Raw genomic sequence first — 18,983 nt, 5'->3', positions numbered from 1 at the left:
CTTACTTGCTTACTATATAAATCATATATTTGAATTATATCATGCCATCATGTTTACATAGTACATACACATCATCTATCTGAATTATGGCATGGCAACCCATTTAATAAAGACATCATATAGTTATATCATCTCATCCTGTTTAGTGTTTACAGTAATCATATTTTGAATTACGGCATTCTATCCGTGAATGTATGTGAATTATGGCATGCCAACCTATTTAATAAACACATTATATAGTTATGTCATGTCATCCTGTTTACATAGTCTCATATTTTGAACTATGTCTTTCCATCTTTTTTAGTTAGCCATCATAATGTGAAATTGTGTCATGCTATCCTGTTTAGTTAGCCATCGTATATGTGAAATTGTGTCATGCTATCCTGTTTGGTTAGACAACATAAATATGAATTATTTCATGCCCTCTTTTATTCCCCACTATCCATTGCACCTGTCTATCATACAATGTCTATACTTTCAATTACTTTTCTTGTTTATCAGCCATTTGAATTGGAGAGTGTGATGGAAGTATCTAAGGGAGTAACAACACGGTCTTCAGAAAAGATAGTGCTACCAGTTGATGCAGATAGAACCACAGTTGTACTTGCCCAAGGACCAGGTCCACTACACATAACCCAGACTCTCGCAGATTGTACCCCTACCCAGTTGGACAGAGAACCAGCTACACCCCTTCTAACCTCAACCCCGGCAGATAGTAACCCAGTTCCAGTTGACACATCACCGTCTCCACCACAGAGCACCCAAACATGAGCAGTTAGTAAGGGAACTGTAGTGCCCAAAGCACGAGGATCACCACTCTGAATCCCAACTCAACGCTTAAAGGAGAAGAAGATTTGTTCTCAGGTCAGGTTCTGTAGCTATGGTTCATACTCCTTTGCTCTTGCATTACTGTATTTACTCATACCAACTATTTTCAATTTTGGAGGATGGAATTGAAACTCCAATGGGGCAACAGGTATGTTTTAAACCTGTTTCTTTAACTGGTTTGCTGTTGTAACCTGCTCTATGTTGATTTCAGTTTCAATTGAATAAACAGTTATGTTCTCATGGCATGCACATTACAAGTGTTGTTATTGCTCTATAGTTACCCACACTTATATTCTGTCTATTCTGCTTTGTCTTGAACAAATATTATTTGAACTGTGTCTCTATCTTGATTTGGCAACAAAAACTAGAATGATATAGACCATAAAGTGACCATGGTACATAGATATATGTTTGTTTCAGGCTGTTATCCTATCCACTTTACTACTGAACTCATTTACCAAAATGAGTTTCATATACATCATGGTAAACATGTGATGTGTCTGCTTGTTTCTCTTTTAGAATGCGGACAAAATATTGGAGAACAGTACCGCGTTATCCAATGGTAAAGGAAGTAATGCAGATAAGGTTCAAGATAGTGAGACATCCCTGTTGGTCTCCAAGAAAGCTGATAAAAACTATCTCGACGACAGTGAGGGAACCCAAAAGTCCTGTCTTGATGTAGTGTTCGAGTTACTGGCCACTACTGCTGGCACAAGCTCTTCGAACTCGCTGCCTGAATCAGTTCATCTTCTTGAGTCTCAACTTCAAGTTGAAAGACATCGATCAGATGTGCTGCGACAGGAAGCTGAAGGACTGAGGAAGTCCCTGCAGAATTCAGATGCATATTTTCTGGTGCAACAGCAAGCGCTGGAGGATTTAAGCGCCAAACAAGAGAAAGTTAATAAGCTTGCTAAGCATCTTGCCAGCATTATGGGTACCCAGGATATTGTTTCTTGAGATCTTCTGAAGTGGTTTCAGTTCTGGATTTGTTTTGCTGCGGCATTTATTTGCGCTGGTCGCCAACTTTGACAACCAGTGTATATGATATGCTGCTTTGTTCCCTATATTTGCACTGGTGGCGAACTTTGATGCCCAGTGGATGTAATATGTGTAATAGCCGTGATAGCCTAGCGTTAGTTGCTTGCTTATTTATTTCCTTGTTGTCTTATTTATTTGTTTGCTTGTAGTCATTGCAGTTCTTTTTCCGCGGTTAGCTAGTGGCTGCAATAACCTATTTTTTAAAACTAGGCCACAATAACCATGGGCTAATATTTACTGTAGTGACACTGGGCCTTCTACTGGCCGTAGAAACAGTGGGCCTTCTACGGGCCGTAGAAACAATGGGCCTTCTACGGGCCGTAGAAACAATGGGCCTTCTGCGGGCCGTATCATCAATGGGCCTTATACGGGCCATATGATCGATTGGCCAAACATGGGCCAAACAGACCGCATTATGGACGTAAACGGGCTAGAGTTGGAATCGTCCGTTCATGGGCCGACCATAACGGGCCATCGTTAATAGGCCGTATTTGATGACGCTATGAAAACGGCCCAACGTATTAACGGACCACAAACAGGCCAACTGTAACCACGGGCTGAATTTGGCCCACAAGAAGAAAATGACAGTAACGGGCCGTAAGTAAACGAATGCTGGAAATGAGCCCAAGAATAAATGGGCTCTGAGAAGGCCGAAAGATAACATGGGCTGGAAACGGCCCAACGGAATAACGGGCCGTTAATGGGTATAAAGTGATACACTATTCATTACGGGCCAGTTTCACCATGGCCGTGAATGGGTGTAAAGTGATACACTGTTCATTACGGGCCAGTTTCACCACGGGTCGTTAATAGGCCAAGAGTTACATAGGGCCTCATATGGGCCGAAAGACGTCATGGGACATACATGCGCCAGAAGTGAAAATGGGCTGGAATCATATTGGATGGCCCAGATGACGCTACTGGGCCTAATTCGGATAGGGCATAACGGGCCTTGGGTTAGCGGGCTATAAATGGGCTATATGCGAACAGGCCGTTAACAGGTTTTCCATGGGCCGGCCCGCTACCTTTTGACCAAGTCAAACGGGCCGGCCTTTTCGCAGGAATGGTTCTCTGTTGGGCCGTGCCACGTGTCGACGTATCATAGGCGCCTTCCGTCCAATGAGTGGATGACATCTGTCCAAACGATGAGCCGACACGTGTTTCCTCCAGCCAATGATGATTTTACACGTGGAAAATCCCCATTGGTCGGGGCTGTTAACGGGTTATCGGATCCAAAACCCGACCCGATAGCTTAACGACGTTCCGTTACAGTGGATGCCACACGTCGGTCACCCTTGACGAAAGCACTTCTGTGACGCGCGATTTATCGTCATGGAAGTGGACACTTCCGTGATGATAATTTTGGCAATGTCATGGAACACTTCTACGACAGCGCAGGTATGACTATCTTGATTCTGTCATAAATTTGTCATGGATATACATGCATGACAGAAAACACGACCTACTGTGCCAAACACGTATCATCATGGAAGTGTATTTTTTTGTAGTGCTTATAGTTTCCCGAGGAAGACACTCAGCCAGAGTCGCAAGAACATAAGGCGCTTTGGGACGAGCTTGAACTGGCCTTGCGGGAAGCCGCCGTGCCTTTCCCCTCTCCCGTTCTAGCTCCCGTCGCCCCGCCTGCACCAGCGCCCATCCCCGTGGCATTGATGGGTTGGGACCCGCACATTGTTGCCAAGCTTGAAGCCACAGGGTTCCACGAGGTCCCCGCTGACTTTCATGTGCTTGTGCACGTGCCAGCGCATGCGCATGCGGGTGCAGTGACGCGCGCGCCCATGCTGGTGCCCGTGCACACGAATGTCTCCTTCGTGTCATTGCCAGTGCATGTCCCCGTGCTGGTGCTAGTGCCCCCTCAGTGGCTCAGATCGCCACCGTCGACCCCTTCCTTGCACCAATGCCTCCCGCTGCCTCCCGCCAGTTGACTGGCTCCTGGAGACCGAAGTCCAGGACATTCTAGCCTTCCTTGAAGCTTGGGCTAACGTCCAGGAGTGGACCGATGACACACAGAGCACGGTAGAGGAGCCGCTTCCCGCTGCAAGACGCCTCCGCCGTCGCCATAGGATCTAAATTTGCCATGAAAAACATTCGGATTGCCATGCTTAAAATTCGAACGTTTGGGATTTATCATTTCTGTTTCTTTAGTTTGATCATGGTATGAATGTAAAGTCGCAGTCAGACTGAATGAAATCTATAGTTTGATTGATGGATTGTTCTGCTAGAGCCCTATCAATCAAATTAAATAAAAAATCATGAAGTTCATATTAAATACCACGTCAATTCCAAATTATTTTTTAGGCAAGTCAATTCCAAATACTTGGGCGCAAGCAGGCCCCTTGTTTGAGCACTAGGCGATACATCTATTTATCCATGCATTTAATTATTACTATAGTTAAATACTACTAGCATGGATTGTCTGTTGCAGTCACTTTTGTTCTGAAACTTGTAACATATAGTATACTAGTCTGTGAAACTGGTGTCGTAACTTGTGAACGAGTCCAGATACGGTCAACGACATTGGGCATCTGCCTCAGGTGGCGCGCCATGTTTACTTTTTTTAACACCGCCCACGCGTTTTTCGTTTTTGCCCGTGCGTCTAAACGTAGAAGGGTGGGGGGAGGGCAGACATGGGACCCGCTAGTAAGTAGCTCAAGGAAGGGGAATAGTACGTGCCGACGAGCCGGTCCCATTTATATACTAAAAGTAATATAAAAACATGTTGTCCATTAAATAGGCCGTGGTAATATTAAAACACGATATCAACGAAGGGGAGTACAACAAATGTTTCTACTAATGTTGCCTATTGACGTGCGCCCGGAAGGGCCTGGTCGCATGTTCGATCCTCGTCCTTTTTTCATTTTAAATTTATATATGGGTCCAAATTTGTTCCATGACAGGTGCCCCCCGGGTGTGTAGTTTGTAGCACTTTAATTTCTGGGTCAAAATTTGTTCCATTACAGGTGGACTCCCGGTGTGTAGTATGTAGCTTATTTGTAATAATTAAAGAGAACACTAGAGCTTTTTTTTGCAAAAATACCACGATGCAACAGGGAAGGTGAGAAAGAACGTGCGAGAGAGCGGTGACGGAGCCAGGGGGAAATCAATTGGGGGAGGGGCGGGGGTTGCAATAGTGTTTGGAGTAGTTGTGGGCCCGAATGCAACAAAATATAATTTAAACCCACCGAAATAAATGCCTTCACAAATTTATCCAAGGTTGGAGTCCCCCTCGCAATGTAAATATCTCCGACTCTGCGAGATATGGAGAGGCAACATCTATGTGTGGGAGAGACGGCGTGAGAAAGTGAGGTCAATCGAGACATATATAGATAGAGAGACAGAGTGAGTGTGGACCGACATTCGGTAGAAAGATAGATATGCTCTAGAGAGATATTGTGTGATTGAGCTTTCGGGAAGGGGGAGGGATGTAAGAGAGAGCTTGAGAGATTGACCTACATAGATAATGTGCATGCTAGGGTATACATAGTGTGGATCCAGTCACAGATAGGTAGATATATCGTTTGTGTGTGAGAGGAAGCAAGGTCAATCAACACATAGATAAAGAGAAGAGAGAGAGAGAGAGATTGAGCGAGTGTGGGCCGTCATGCGGTTGAAAGAGTGAGACCGGTTGGATAGAGTGACCTAGATAGACAATGTGCCTGAGAGACTATACAATATGTCGAACTGGCCCCAAACATGGAGATATATCGTTTGTGTGTGAGAAAAAGCGAGGTCAATCGAGACATACATAAAGAGAGATATATTGAGTGAGAGTGGGCCACCATGAGGTCGAAAGAGTGGGACGGCTTGGAGAGAGTGATCTAGATAGACGATCTGTGTGAGAGAGTATAGAGTTTGTCGATTGAGGCCTAAACAGGGAGATATATCGTATGCGTGTGAGAGAAAGCGAGGTTAATCGAGACTTACATAAAGAGAGGAAGAGAGAGAGATTGAGCGAGTGTGGTCCGTTGTGCGGTCGAAAGAGTGAGCCAGTCTGGAGAAGTGACCTAGATAGACAATGTGCGTGCGTGTGCGCGAGAGGGGGGGTCTAGATAGGCAATGCATGTATCTAGCGAGAGAGGGTGGGAGGGAGAGAGAGCTTGGCATGGAGTGTAATGGCGGGTGTGTGAGAGAAATACATTTCTTTATAGAGTGGGGAAAGGGGGTTGTGTATTTGAGAGAGTTAGAGATCGAAACACGGAGAGAAAGAATGAGCGTGTGTCAGAAACCAATAGCTCTATAAGGTGGTTAGGAGGGGAAGATTGATCGATAGAGGAAGTATGTAGTGTGTGTGTCCCGAGGGGGGGGACCTAAACACAACATTTGAATGTAGATAGTACTAGACATAATATTGATGTTTATATTTAGTCTACATTATAAGATTTGAATTAAGGACCATGCATATGGCTTCCAGAATTATTTAAAATTTGTGCCGTAGTAGGTTTGGAAAAGTTGATGCACTAATATTGACTCGATTGTTGTGGTATTTTGTATGTTGTGTGGTCATATGCTTGAGTCCATCAGAAGTTTTCTCACTACCATAATGTTCATCTTATACATATGAATTTGCATTAAAAAACATAGGATGGATACCATGAAATGTGAAATCAACGTTAGAATTGGAGATCGCTATGTGACAAACACACTCTGATTCAAAGAACTCCTCATTAATTAATTTCTAGTATCTCATTTCGAAGGACTATTATTTGCAAGAGAAACACGGTACGGTAATACTTACAGATTCGTTTGCCAACGAAAAACAATTCATTTGCACTCTCAAATGTAGGCGCACCAGGCAGACCAGGGTCGTGTCGTGGTGGTGTTGTGTGTCGTACGAACGTTAGCACCAAGCCCCCTCTCCAAAACAAGAACGGCAACAAAAAACTTTGCGCCTACACGTTTTAGATTGAAATATCCGGTAGCCCCAATTCTAGGCCTGCAAAATCTCCCTTCTCCCCGTCCCCTTCCGCGCCCAGAGTGCTCAAATCACTAATTCGCAGCCACCCAGACGACGGTCGCGCTTCACCACCGCACCGGAGCTACCTCATCGACCCCCTCGTCCACCGCACCGGGTGATCCACCGGCAACATCGGCCGCTGCAACCGATGTGCCTCATAGACATCGCCTTCCACCGCATCAGGTGTGCTTCACCGGCGCCGTCTCCCACCTCACGGGGGCTATTTCACCAAGCACATTGTTGCACCTCCACCTCACCAACGGCCTCGTCTACCGCATTGTAGCGCTCTACTGCCGCTCAAGATCTGCATTCGTAGTTGGCCAGCCCACGCCAGCGCATCACCCCCAACAACTCTGAAGTGACCGCACACTAGGCGAGTACGCCCAAATGCCAACCCAAACTAGGTATCCACATATCACTCCGCTGTGTACTGTTCTGATGATGTTTGGATATCCTTTTACTACTCTCTTAGATTACACACCTATGCAACTCTGACTTAAAATCTTATTTCTTCTGGAGCTACCATTTGAAATAAGCAAAACCATTTTTTAGCGAAGCATGACGACGCTATGGGATCTGATACACATCCTGCACACTCGTATAACCTTGTAAGTACCTGTCCTCCGGTACCACAGCAAGGCCGATTCCTCTCATTTTATCAACCATTCTCCGTGCCAAAAATACAGAGGGGGGTGGAAGGGGCACATGGCCTGCACATCCAAGCAAGTAGTAACATGCACTTCTACATGGAACATCCCAAGCGCAAGCAGAGCTGCAGTGAGCCTGTACAATGAGCTAGCGTAAGTCCGTGCATTTCATTTAATTCATATTGGTCTCTGTGTATGATTTATGTTCAATGGTGGATCCTATAATTCAAGTTACCAGGGGCAAAAATTTAACTTAAAAAATACCAAGGCACTTGCTCAACATAACATGAGAAATGTGAAGCTACATGCACTTTTGAAAACCAGCTAATGAGCCAAAGTAGTTCCAGATTATAAACAACTAGATGATGTAAGCACCAAAAAACACAAAATACAACATGGTGGACAAGGATTACTAACATGGACCATAGTTGCTTGAATTATTCATTCTCTGGCCCAAAATATCCAAGTCTAATTGGCACCAATAACCAGTGTGCAAATTGCATATCAATATATCTATCTTTCACAAGCATGCCAATAGTTTGAAATAATAGATAAGAAAAGTATTTATGCTAGGTTGTCATGATACCGAGATGTTGAGGTAAATGGTCTCGACGTTTCCTCAAGCCATAAAAATGTACTATAATTTGCTAGTCATCAATTCGAGCAAATCTCTCTCTCTCTCTCTCAATAGAGCAGATCATCATTATATTAAATCCTTCAATGGGAGCTTGCAAAATGCTAGCATTAGATCCCTCATTAGACAGTATATGTTTAGTACAAAGAGCATGTAAAATGTTTGCATCAAATCCTTCATTAGTAGTTTGTTCAGTAGACACTTCAGGATCAGGAACAACATGAGGTTGTATGTTTGCACCGGAAACTTGATTATACACATGAGGTTCAGTCAGTTCAGTATTGATTCGGGGAGTTACAAAATAAGAAAAAATTGGTTTCATTTTCTTATAGATCCCTACATACAAGCAATTTTACAACACCAGCAGGTTTAACCATTGCCAAAAATTGAACAGTTGAATTAGATATAATCGGGGATGTGACGTACCTACCCGTTGCGCATGCTGCTCTTGCAAGCTGTGACTTTCCGTTTCCATGCTGCCAACGCCGCTGCCTCCCACGTGGGCTACCCTAGGGTAGGATCTTCATCTTCTTGTCCTTCCATTCGCTTGAAGCCCGGTGACCGGTGTCCAACGAGGGCGTGATACATCTCCAATGTATCAATAATTTTTGCTTGGTCGATGCTGTTATATTATCATCCGAGGATGTTTTACAATCATTTTATAGCAACTTTATATCATTTTTTGGGACTAACCTATTGACATAGTGACTAGTGCCAGTTGCTATTTTTCCTTTTTTTTAGTTCGCAGAAAATCAATACCAAACGGGGTCCAAATGCAACGAAACTTTTTGGAGAATTTTTCTGGACCAGAAGACACCTGTTGGGCCAAAGAAGTACCAGAGGGGGGCTCCGAGGGGAGCACAACCCACCTCGTCCGCCTCCCGCACCGCCTCTTTGCTCTATAAATACCCCAAAAATCTAAAACCCTAGGGGAGTCGATGAAACACAATTCTAGCAGCCGCAAGTTCCAGAACCACCAGATCCAATCTAGACACGATCACAGAGGGGTTCATCATCCTCATTGGTACCTCTCCGATGATGCGTGAGTAGTTCATTGGAGATCTATGGGTCCGTAGGCAGTAGCTAGATGGCTTCCTCTCTCTCTCTCTCTTGATTCTCAATACAATGGTCTCTTGGAGATCTATTTGATGTAACTCTTTTTGCGGTGTGTATGTTGGGATCCGATGAACTTTGAGTTTATGATCAGATCTATATTATCCATGAAAGTTATTTGAGTTTTGATCTCTTATATGCATGATTACTTATAGCCTCGTATTACTTCTTCAAATCTTTGGTTTAGTTAGGCCGACTAGATTGATTTTTCTTGCCATGGGAAGAGGTGCTTTGTGATGGGTTCGGTCGTGCGGTGTTCTTTCCCAGTGAGAGAAGGGGCAGCAAGACACGTATTGATCATTGCTATTAAGGATAACAAGATGGGGTCTATTCCTACATGAATAGATGTTGTCTACATCATGTCATCATTCTTATTGCAGTAATCCATTTTTTCATGAACTTAATACACTAGATGCATCCTGGATAGCGGTCGATGTGTGGAGTAATAATAATAGATGCGGGCAGGAGTCGGTCTACTAATATTGGATGTTATGCCTATATAACAATCATTGCCTGGATATCATCATAATTATTTGAAGTTCTATCAATTGCCCAACAGTAATTTGTTTACCGGCCATATGCTATTTTTCTCGAGAGAAGCCACTAGTGAAATCTACGGCCCAGGGTCTATTCTTTATAATATTTGCTTTCCAATCTATTATTTGCCACTTTTATTTTCAGATCTATTATTCCCAAAGCCCAAAAACACCTTGCTGCATTTTTTTGTTATTTATTTTATTTCGCGTTTCCGCGAGATCTATTTATCCAATCTACTACAAACCAATCTGTCTTTTACCCGGGAGGGATTGACAACCCCTCTTACGTGTTGGGTTGCAAGTATTTGTTCTTTGTGTGCAGGTACCGTTTACATAGTGTTGCTTGGTTCTCCTACTCGTTTGGTAACCTTGGTCTCATCACTGAGGGAAATACCTACCGTAGTTGTGCTGCATCGTCCCTTCCTCTTCGGGGAAAGCACTGACGCAGACACGAGCCATCAAGACAGGATTTCTCGCGCCGTTGCCGGGGAGACATCATCAACATATATCAGGTTCCTAATCACAAATCTCATCTCCCTACAATTTACATTATTTTCTATTTGCCTCTCGTTTTTATTTCCCCCACTTCACAAAAAATTTGCCGTTTTCCAATTTTCGTTTGTCGTTGTCTCGTCAGATCTTTTTTTGTTTGCGTTCTTGTTTGCGTAGTTGCGATGTCTCAAGAAAATACCAAATTGTGTGATTTTTCCAATACCAATAATAATTATTTTATTAGCACTCCGATTGCTCCTCCCGCCACTAGTGCGGAATCTTGTGATATTAATGCCGCTTTGCTGAATCTTGTTATTAAAGGTCAATTTTCCGGTACTCCTAATGAGGATGCCGCGTCCCATCTTAACAAATTCGTAGAATTATGCGACATGCAAAATAAAAAATATGTGCACAATGATGTTGTGAAGTTGAAATTATTTCTTTTTTCTTTGCGAGATCGTGGAAAATTTTGGTTTTCTTCGTTGCCTCGCAATAGTATCGATTCTTGGGATAAGTGCAAAGATGCTTTTATTACTAAGTATTTTCTGCCCACAAAAATTATTTCCCTTAGAACTCAGATCATGAATTTTAAGAAACTTGAGCATGAACATGTTGCGCAATCTTGGGAAAGAATGAAATTGATGCTAAGAAATTGTCTTACTCATGGTTTAAATCTTTGGATGATCATACAAAAATTTTATGCGGGATTGAATTTTTTTCTAGAAATCTTTTAGATTCCTACGCGGGTGATACTTTTATGGAATTTACTTTGGATGAAGCTACTAAATTGCTAGATACTATTATGGCAAATTATTCACATTGGCATACCGAAAGAGCACCTACTAGTAAACAAGTTAATACGGTTGAAGAAATAAATTCTTTGAGTGAAAAAGTTGATGCTCCTATGAAATTAGTTTCTAGTAAAAGTGTTCCTATTGATCTTAATTATGTGCCTTTGTCTACTTTGATTGAGCAAAATAGTGATCCCGTAGATGTGAATTTTGTCTCGCGAAACAATTTTAATAACAATGCTTATAGAGGTAATTTTAATCCTAGGCCTTTTCTGGGAAATTCTTATAATAATTATGGCAATTCCTATGATAATCCTTCTTACGATAATTATAGGAACACCTCTAATCTTGAAAATAATATTAAAGAATTTATCAATGCTCAAAAAGTTTTCAACAATACGATAGAAGAAAAGTTGAATAAGATTGATGATATGTGTAGAAGCATTGATAGAATTTCTCACGACATAGAAAATCTCAAGTTGAAATTTTTTGTGCCCAAGGTTGAAGAATCAATTAAAGCTTTATATGTTTCTATGGATGAAAGTAAGAAAATAACCGCTATGCTTAGAGCTAAAAGAGAATTTTTTGAAAGAGCATTTTCTACCGATTGCTTTCATAAAAGCGATGAAGATCTTAAAGTGATGGTGTTTCTTGTATTGATTCTTTGTTTAGTAAGATTAAAATTGATGATAAAGGGACTGAATAAGAGTCAACTTTAGTTAGAAGGCGTCCCGATAATTTGGAGGGTGAAAATCTTGTTGAAAAAATTGATAAAAGTGGGTTTGGAGAGGTCAAAACTTTAACTAGTGATGTGCCCACTCTTTTGGATGACAAAGACTTTAATTATGATAATTGCTATTTGATTGATTGTATTTCTTTTTTACAATCCATGATAAAATTTACCCCATGCTTATGAACAAAATAAAGCTTTTACTAAACATATCGTAGATGCCATGATGAAAGCTTTGGAAGAAAAGTTGGAATTGGAGATCTCAATTCCTAGAAAATTACATGATGAATGGGAACCTACTATCAAAGTCAAGATAAAAAATTATGAGTGTTTTGCTTTATTTGATTTGGGTGCTAGTGTTTCCACAATTCTGAAATCTTTATGTGATGTGCTTGGTCTTACCAATATTGAAGAGTGTTCTTTAAATTTGCACTTGGAGGATTCTACTATTAAAAAGCCTTTGGGAAGGATTAATGATGTTCTTATTCTTGCAAATAGGAATTATGCACCCATAGATTTTATTGTTCTTGATATTGATTGCAATTCGTCTTGTCCAATTATACTTGGTAGACCGTTTTTACGTACTATTGGTGTCGTGATTGATATGAAAGAAGGCAATATCAAATTTCAATTTCCACTAAGAAAGGGTATGGTACACTTCCCTAGAACAAGAATCAAGCCACCATATGAATCAATCATGAGGGCATTCTATGGATCTAGAAATAAAGATGTCAATACTTGAATCTATGCTTTATGCCTAGCTAGGGGCGTAAAACGATAGCGCTTGTTGGGAGGCAACCCAATGAATAAATTTTATTTTTAACCTTTTCTTTATGTTCTTGAGTGTTTGAAAAATTATGACTCTGTTATGATTGTGTATTTTATGTTTTAGTTAGTGTTTGGGCCAAGCAAAGCCTTTGTGATCATGTTGGGTGATAATTGATTTGATCTTGTTGGAAAACAGAAACTTTTGCGTCCAGTAAAATATTTTATATAAATCACAGAAGCGACGAAAAATACTGAATTTTTTACACATTGTTGATATACAAATTTACTACATTTTCCTAATTTTTTGGGATTTTTGGAGTTACAGAAGTATACGAAGTTTTCAGATTGCTACAGACTATTCTGTTTTTGACATATTCTATTTTCTTTGCGTTGTGTGCTTATTTTGGTGAATCTATGGACTTTATAGGGGGGTATAAGCCATAGCAAAGTTGGAATACAGTAGATATAATGCAAAAATAACATATGAATGGGTTTGCAACAATACTTAGGGTAGTGATTTGCTTTCTTATACTAACAGATCTCACGAAGGTTTTTTTGAGTTTTGTGTGATTGAAGTTTTCAAGTTTTGGGTGAGATCACGATGGATGAAGGAATAAGGAGTAAGAAGAGCCTAAGCTTGGGGATGTCCATGGCACCCCAAGTTATTATCCAAAGAGAAACAACCAACTAAGCTTGGGGATGCCTCGAGTGGCATCCCTCTTTCTTCTAACGACCATCGGTATTTTACTTGGAGCTATATTTTTATTCATCACATATCATGAGTTTTGCTTGGAGCATCTTGTATTATGTGAGTCTTTGCTTGTTTTGCTTTTTAGTTTGGGCCATCTATCCTTGCTGGACACACCTATTTGAGAGAACCAAAATTATGCTATGATTTGTTAGAATTGCTCTTTATGCTTCAGTTAAATTTTTTGAGCTATGGAATTGCTCTAATGCTTCACTTATATCTTTTTTAGCACGGTGTGCTTTAATATTTTTGAAGAAATGCTCTCATGCTTCACTTAGATTTATTTGAGAGTTAGTAAATTTTTGAAGAAATTCTCTCATGCTTCACTTATATTATTTTGAGAGATAAAATTTGTATGCTCATGTTCTTCACTTAGATTTGTTTGAGCTATCAAAAGCGACATATGAAATTAGTCCCAAAGTGATACATATTCAACAGGGATATAATAAAAACTTTCAAGAAGATCATTGGACAAAATAAACTTGATTCATTTTGATAGTTTTGCGATATGATGATAGTGATATGTGAGTTATGTTGGTGAGTAATTATGCTTTAGTAAGAATATTGGTGTTAAGGTTTGTGATTCTCTATGCAAGCACGAAAGTCAATGTTACGCAATGAAATTACATCCTACTTGTGATGCATTACTTGGTGTTAGTTATGCTTAATGCTCTCTTATGTGATTTTTCGTTTCTTGGTTGGATGCTTCTCAATCTATTTGCCAGCCTTCCCTTGTACTAAGTAGGAATACTACTTGTGCATCCAAAATCCTTAAACCCAATTTTGCCATATGAGTCCACCTTACCTACCTATATGCGGTATTCCCTTTTCGTTCTAAGAAAATTTGTATGTACCATCTCTAATTTTCAAAATAATTTCCTTTTTGTGTGCTCGTACCGCTCACGAAGCGGTAGGGATGGTTGATATTTTTCCATGCTAGACGTGTTATTCTCAAGATGAGTGTTTATTCACTTGTCATTGCACGAGAGTATGGCAAAGGTATTAGGGATGCCCAGTCCCGAAATGAAAAAAATGAATTTACTTTATGTTGTCAAATAATAAATTCCTTGGAAAGTGTTGGTATGGATGGCACCTGTGGATATGGCTAGCCATGGTATGCGAAAGTATGGTGGAAAAAGAAATAAACTTTATTTTCTGTTTGGGAACCGCCTATGATATATCTAGCATGGAAAGTATTGGGAACAACTCGAACGTTTTCATTGACAAACACCGACTTCCACCACATCAGGAGTGCTTCATCGACGCCGTCTCCCACCTCACTGGGGCTACTTCACCAAGCACATCGTTGCACCTCCACCTCCGAGGCCGTTGGTGCTTCACCAACGACCTCGTCTACCGCATTGTAGAGCTCCGCTGCCGCTCAAGATCCGCTTCCGTAGTGGGCTAGCACACGCCAGCACATCACCCCCAATGGCTCTGAAGTGACCGCACTATAGGCGAGTTTGCCCAAATGCTGAGCCAAACTAGGTATCCACATATCACTCTGCTGTGCACTGTTCCGATGATGTTTGGATGTCCTTTTCTCCTCTCTTAGATTAGATGCCTATGAAACTCTGACTTTAATTCTTATTTCTTCTGGAGCTATCATCTGAAACAAGCAAAACCATTTTTTAGCGAAGCATGACGGCGCTACGGGATCTGGTACACAACCTGCACACTCGTATAACCTTGTAAGTAACTATCCTCCGGTACAACAGCAAGGTCGATTCCTCTCATTTGATCAACCATTCTCCATGCCAAAAATATAGAGGGGGATGGAAGGGGCACCTGGCCTGCACATCCAAGCAAGTAGTAACATGGACTTCTATATGGAACATCCCAAGTGCAAGCAGAGCTGTAGTGAGCGTTTACAATGAGCTAGCGTAAGTCCGTGCATTTCATTTAATTCATATTGGCCCGCGTGTATGATTTCTGTTCAGTGGCGGATCCTGGAATTCAAGTTACCAGGGGCAAAAATTTAACTTAAAAAATACCAAGGCACTTGCACTCCAGAAAGCAACATAACTTGAGAAATGTGAAGCTACATGCACTTTCAAAAACAGCTAATGAGCCAAAGTAGTTCCAGATTATAAACAACTAGATGATGTAAGCAAAAAACCACAAAATACAACATGATGGACAAGGATTACTAACATGGATTGTAGTTGCTTGAATTATTCATTCTCTGGCCCAAAATATCCAAGTCTAATTGGCGCCTATAACCAGTGTGCAAACTGCATATCAATATATCTATCTTTCACAAGCATGCCAATAGTTTGAAACAATAGATAAGAAAATTATTTATGCTAGGTTGTCATGATACTGAGATGTTGTGGTAGATTGTCTCGATGTTTCCTCAAGCCATAAAAATGTACTATAATTTGCTTGTCATCAATTCGAGCAAATATCTCTCTCTCTCAACATAAGAGATCATCATTATATTAAGTCCTTCAATGGGAGTTTGCAAAATGCTAGCATTAGATCCCTCATTGGACACTATATGTTCAGTCCCAGGAGCATGTAAAATGTTTGCATAAAATCCTTCATTAGTAGTCTGTTCAGTAGACACTTCCGGCTCAAGAACAACATGAGCTTGTATGTTTGCACCGTAAACTTGATTATACACATGAGGTTCAGTCAGTTCAGTATTGATTTGGGGAGTTACAAAGTAAGCAGAAATTGGTTTCATTTTCTTATATATTCCCTACATACAAGTAATTTTACAACACCATCAGGTTTAACCATTGACCAGAAATTGAATAGTTGAATTAGATATGATCAGGCATGTGATGTACCTGCTGGTTGCGCATGCTACTCTTGCAAGCTGCGACTTTTTGTTTCCGTCCTGCTGTCGCCGCTGCCTCTCATGCAGGCTACACCAAGGGTAGGATCTTCATCTTCTTCTCTTTCCATTCGCTTGAAGCCCGGTAACCGGCATCCAACGAGGGCGTGATACGTCTCCAACGTATATATAATTTTTGCTTGTTCCATGCTGTTATATTATCATTCTTGGATGTTTTACAATCATTTTATAGCAACTTTATATCATTTTTTGTGAACAACCTATTGGCATAGTGCCCAGTGTCAGTTGCTATTTTTTTCTTGTTTTTTACTTCACAGAAAATCAATACCAACCGGAGTCCAAACGCAGCAAAACTTTTTGGAAAAAATTTGTGGACCCGAAGACATGTGTTGGGCCAAAGAAGTACTAGAGGGGGGCTCCAAGGGGACCACAACCCACCTGGGCGCACCCGGGGGCCCAGGCGCGCCCTGGTGGGTTGTGCCCACCTTGGCCGCCTCCCGCACCGCCTCTTTGCTCTATAAATACCCCAAAAATCCAAAAACCCTAGGGGAGTCGACGAAACACAATTCCAGCCGCCACAAGTTCCAGAACCACCAGATCCAATCTAGACACCATCACCGAGGGGTTCATCATCCTCATTGGTGCCTCTCTGATGTTGCGTGAGTAGTTCATTGTAGACCTATGGGTCCGTAGGCAGTAGCTAGATGGCTTCCTCTCTCTTTTGATTCTCAATACAATGGTCTCTTGGAGATCTATTTGATGTAACTCTTTTTGCGGTGTGTTTGTTGGGATCCGATGAACTTTTAGTTTATGATCAGATATATTTTATCCATGAAAGCTATTTGAGTTTTGATCTCTTATATGCATGATTACTTATAGCCTCATATTTATTCTTCGAATCTTTGGTTTAGTTAGGCCAACTAGATCGATTTTTCTTACCATGGGAAGAGGTGCTTTGTGATGGGTTCGGTCGTGCGGTGTTCTTTCCCAGTGACAGAAGGGGCTGCAAGACACGTATTGATCGTTGCTATTAAGGATAACAAGATGGGTCTATTCCTACATGAATAGATCTTGTGTACATCATGTCATCATTCTTATTGCATTGCTCGGTTTTTCCATGAACTTAATACACTAGATGCATGCTGGATAGCGGTTGATGTGTGGAGTAATAGTAGTAGATGCAGGCAGGAGTTGGTCTACTAATCTTGGACGTGATGCCTATATAATCACTGGTACGCGCCGGAGCTATACAAACGGTTTTTAACCCCTTTCCGCGACGGCATTTGGAACCGTTGCCTAGCGAGTGACGGTGATAGGGGGTCCTTCCCACACGACCCAGAAACCGTCGGGATAGGGATCCTTGATGCATACAGTTGTCCCTATATAACCATTTCCGATATCTCGAATATCCCAAACGCTTCATCCTTGCGACTCGTTTGTGCGCGCATTGCCATCACAGTCGGAGTTTTGTGGTTTTACCTAAAACCAGGCAGATTCCACGCACGGGAGCTTTCCAGGCAGTTTCCAGGCACGGGAGTTTTACGATGCCTCGCACATCACAAACAGTTCATGATTAAAACCGTGTACGATAGGTAGACAATCACACACACTTAGTTTTCCCGCATCGTATGTGACAGTGTCTGATATCACACATGCTTTGTAAACGGCAACTGTGTGCATTGTTACACACGTTTCCTCTTCGTGAACCATGTCAGATTATGAGGTATATCGCACATGTTGTGCTTTATTAACCGTATGTGCCGTAATGACCTGCACACCATAATTTCACCCTAATTTAATTGCTGCTATTTAAAATTGTACCTAATTTAAACTTGAAAGTAGGCTATAGCTTTATTCGTATCCATCAGGTTCAAATAACAAATGCATTATTCGATTCACAGGTACATATGTTTAAGAATTACATAAGCACCAAATAAAGAATGATGAACCAGGGTTCTATACTTGTACTATTACAGATGGTAAAGAAAGAGGCGACCGACATTCCGGTTGCTGAACAAGGTGAAGCGGAATGGCCTATTGTGCTCTCCTGGATGTAGAAGGCATGCAGGATTCTAGTCCAACCCTTTGTGATGGCTGGCCGCCAATCATGTAGTTTGAGAGGTAATCTTGAGTAAACTTCTTCAGGATCCACTGCAAAAGAAAAAAGATTCAGACATTGTCATCTAACACAACTCATTACGGGCAGTAAAAAGAAGGCTACAGTGTTCTTACTTACTGTCGTGCTTTTGTCATGGCAGATGTCCTAGTCTAGTGAGAGGACTTAGTCGTGGAGCCATCGCGACGGGTTAGCTTAAAGGGGTTAAAGCGGGACAAAGGACACAAGGAGTTTGTACTGGTTCGGCCCCTTTGCGGTGAAGGTAAAGGCCTAATCCGGTTGATGTGGAATTGCTAGGGTTTCGATGACCAGGGAGCGAATCCGCTATGCGTAGTTCTCGAGTTGTTGTTTCGTGTCCCTAAACCGCCGCTGGGTCGTCCCTTTATATACACAGGTTGACGTCCGACGGTTTACAGAATCCCGGCCGGCTCATAACGTGTCATATGGCAGTTTATGTCTACGGGCCCTAATCCGCCTTTGGGCCCTGGGCCTTCATGTTAAATCTCCTCCATAAAGCGCCATATTCCTTGTCTTCATGGGCTTCAATATGAATAACTCTTTATGGGCATAATCCGGCCCCTCCTGGCCGGTTTATAATCAATAGTAATATCCCCAACATTAGGCCCCAGATTGATTTGAACCTGTTCATGTCAATCTTCAATACTTTAGAAAATTCCTCCTTCAGCACCTCCGCGTAAATCTTGTAATCCGCCATGATGTCATCTTCCAGGATTATAATAAACCACCGTGATGTCACCTGTTATTAA

The sequence above is a fragment of the Aegilops tauschii genome, chromosome 6, assembly GCF_002575655.3.
Source record: "Aegilops tauschii subsp. strangulata cultivar AL8/78 chromosome 6, Aet v6.0, whole genome shotgun sequence".
NCBI lineage: Eukaryota > Viridiplantae > Streptophyta > Magnoliopsida > Poales > Poaceae > Aegilops > Aegilops tauschii.
The sequence above is the reverse complement of the archived record's forward strand: the minus strand, read 5'-3'. Positions refer to the sequence as shown.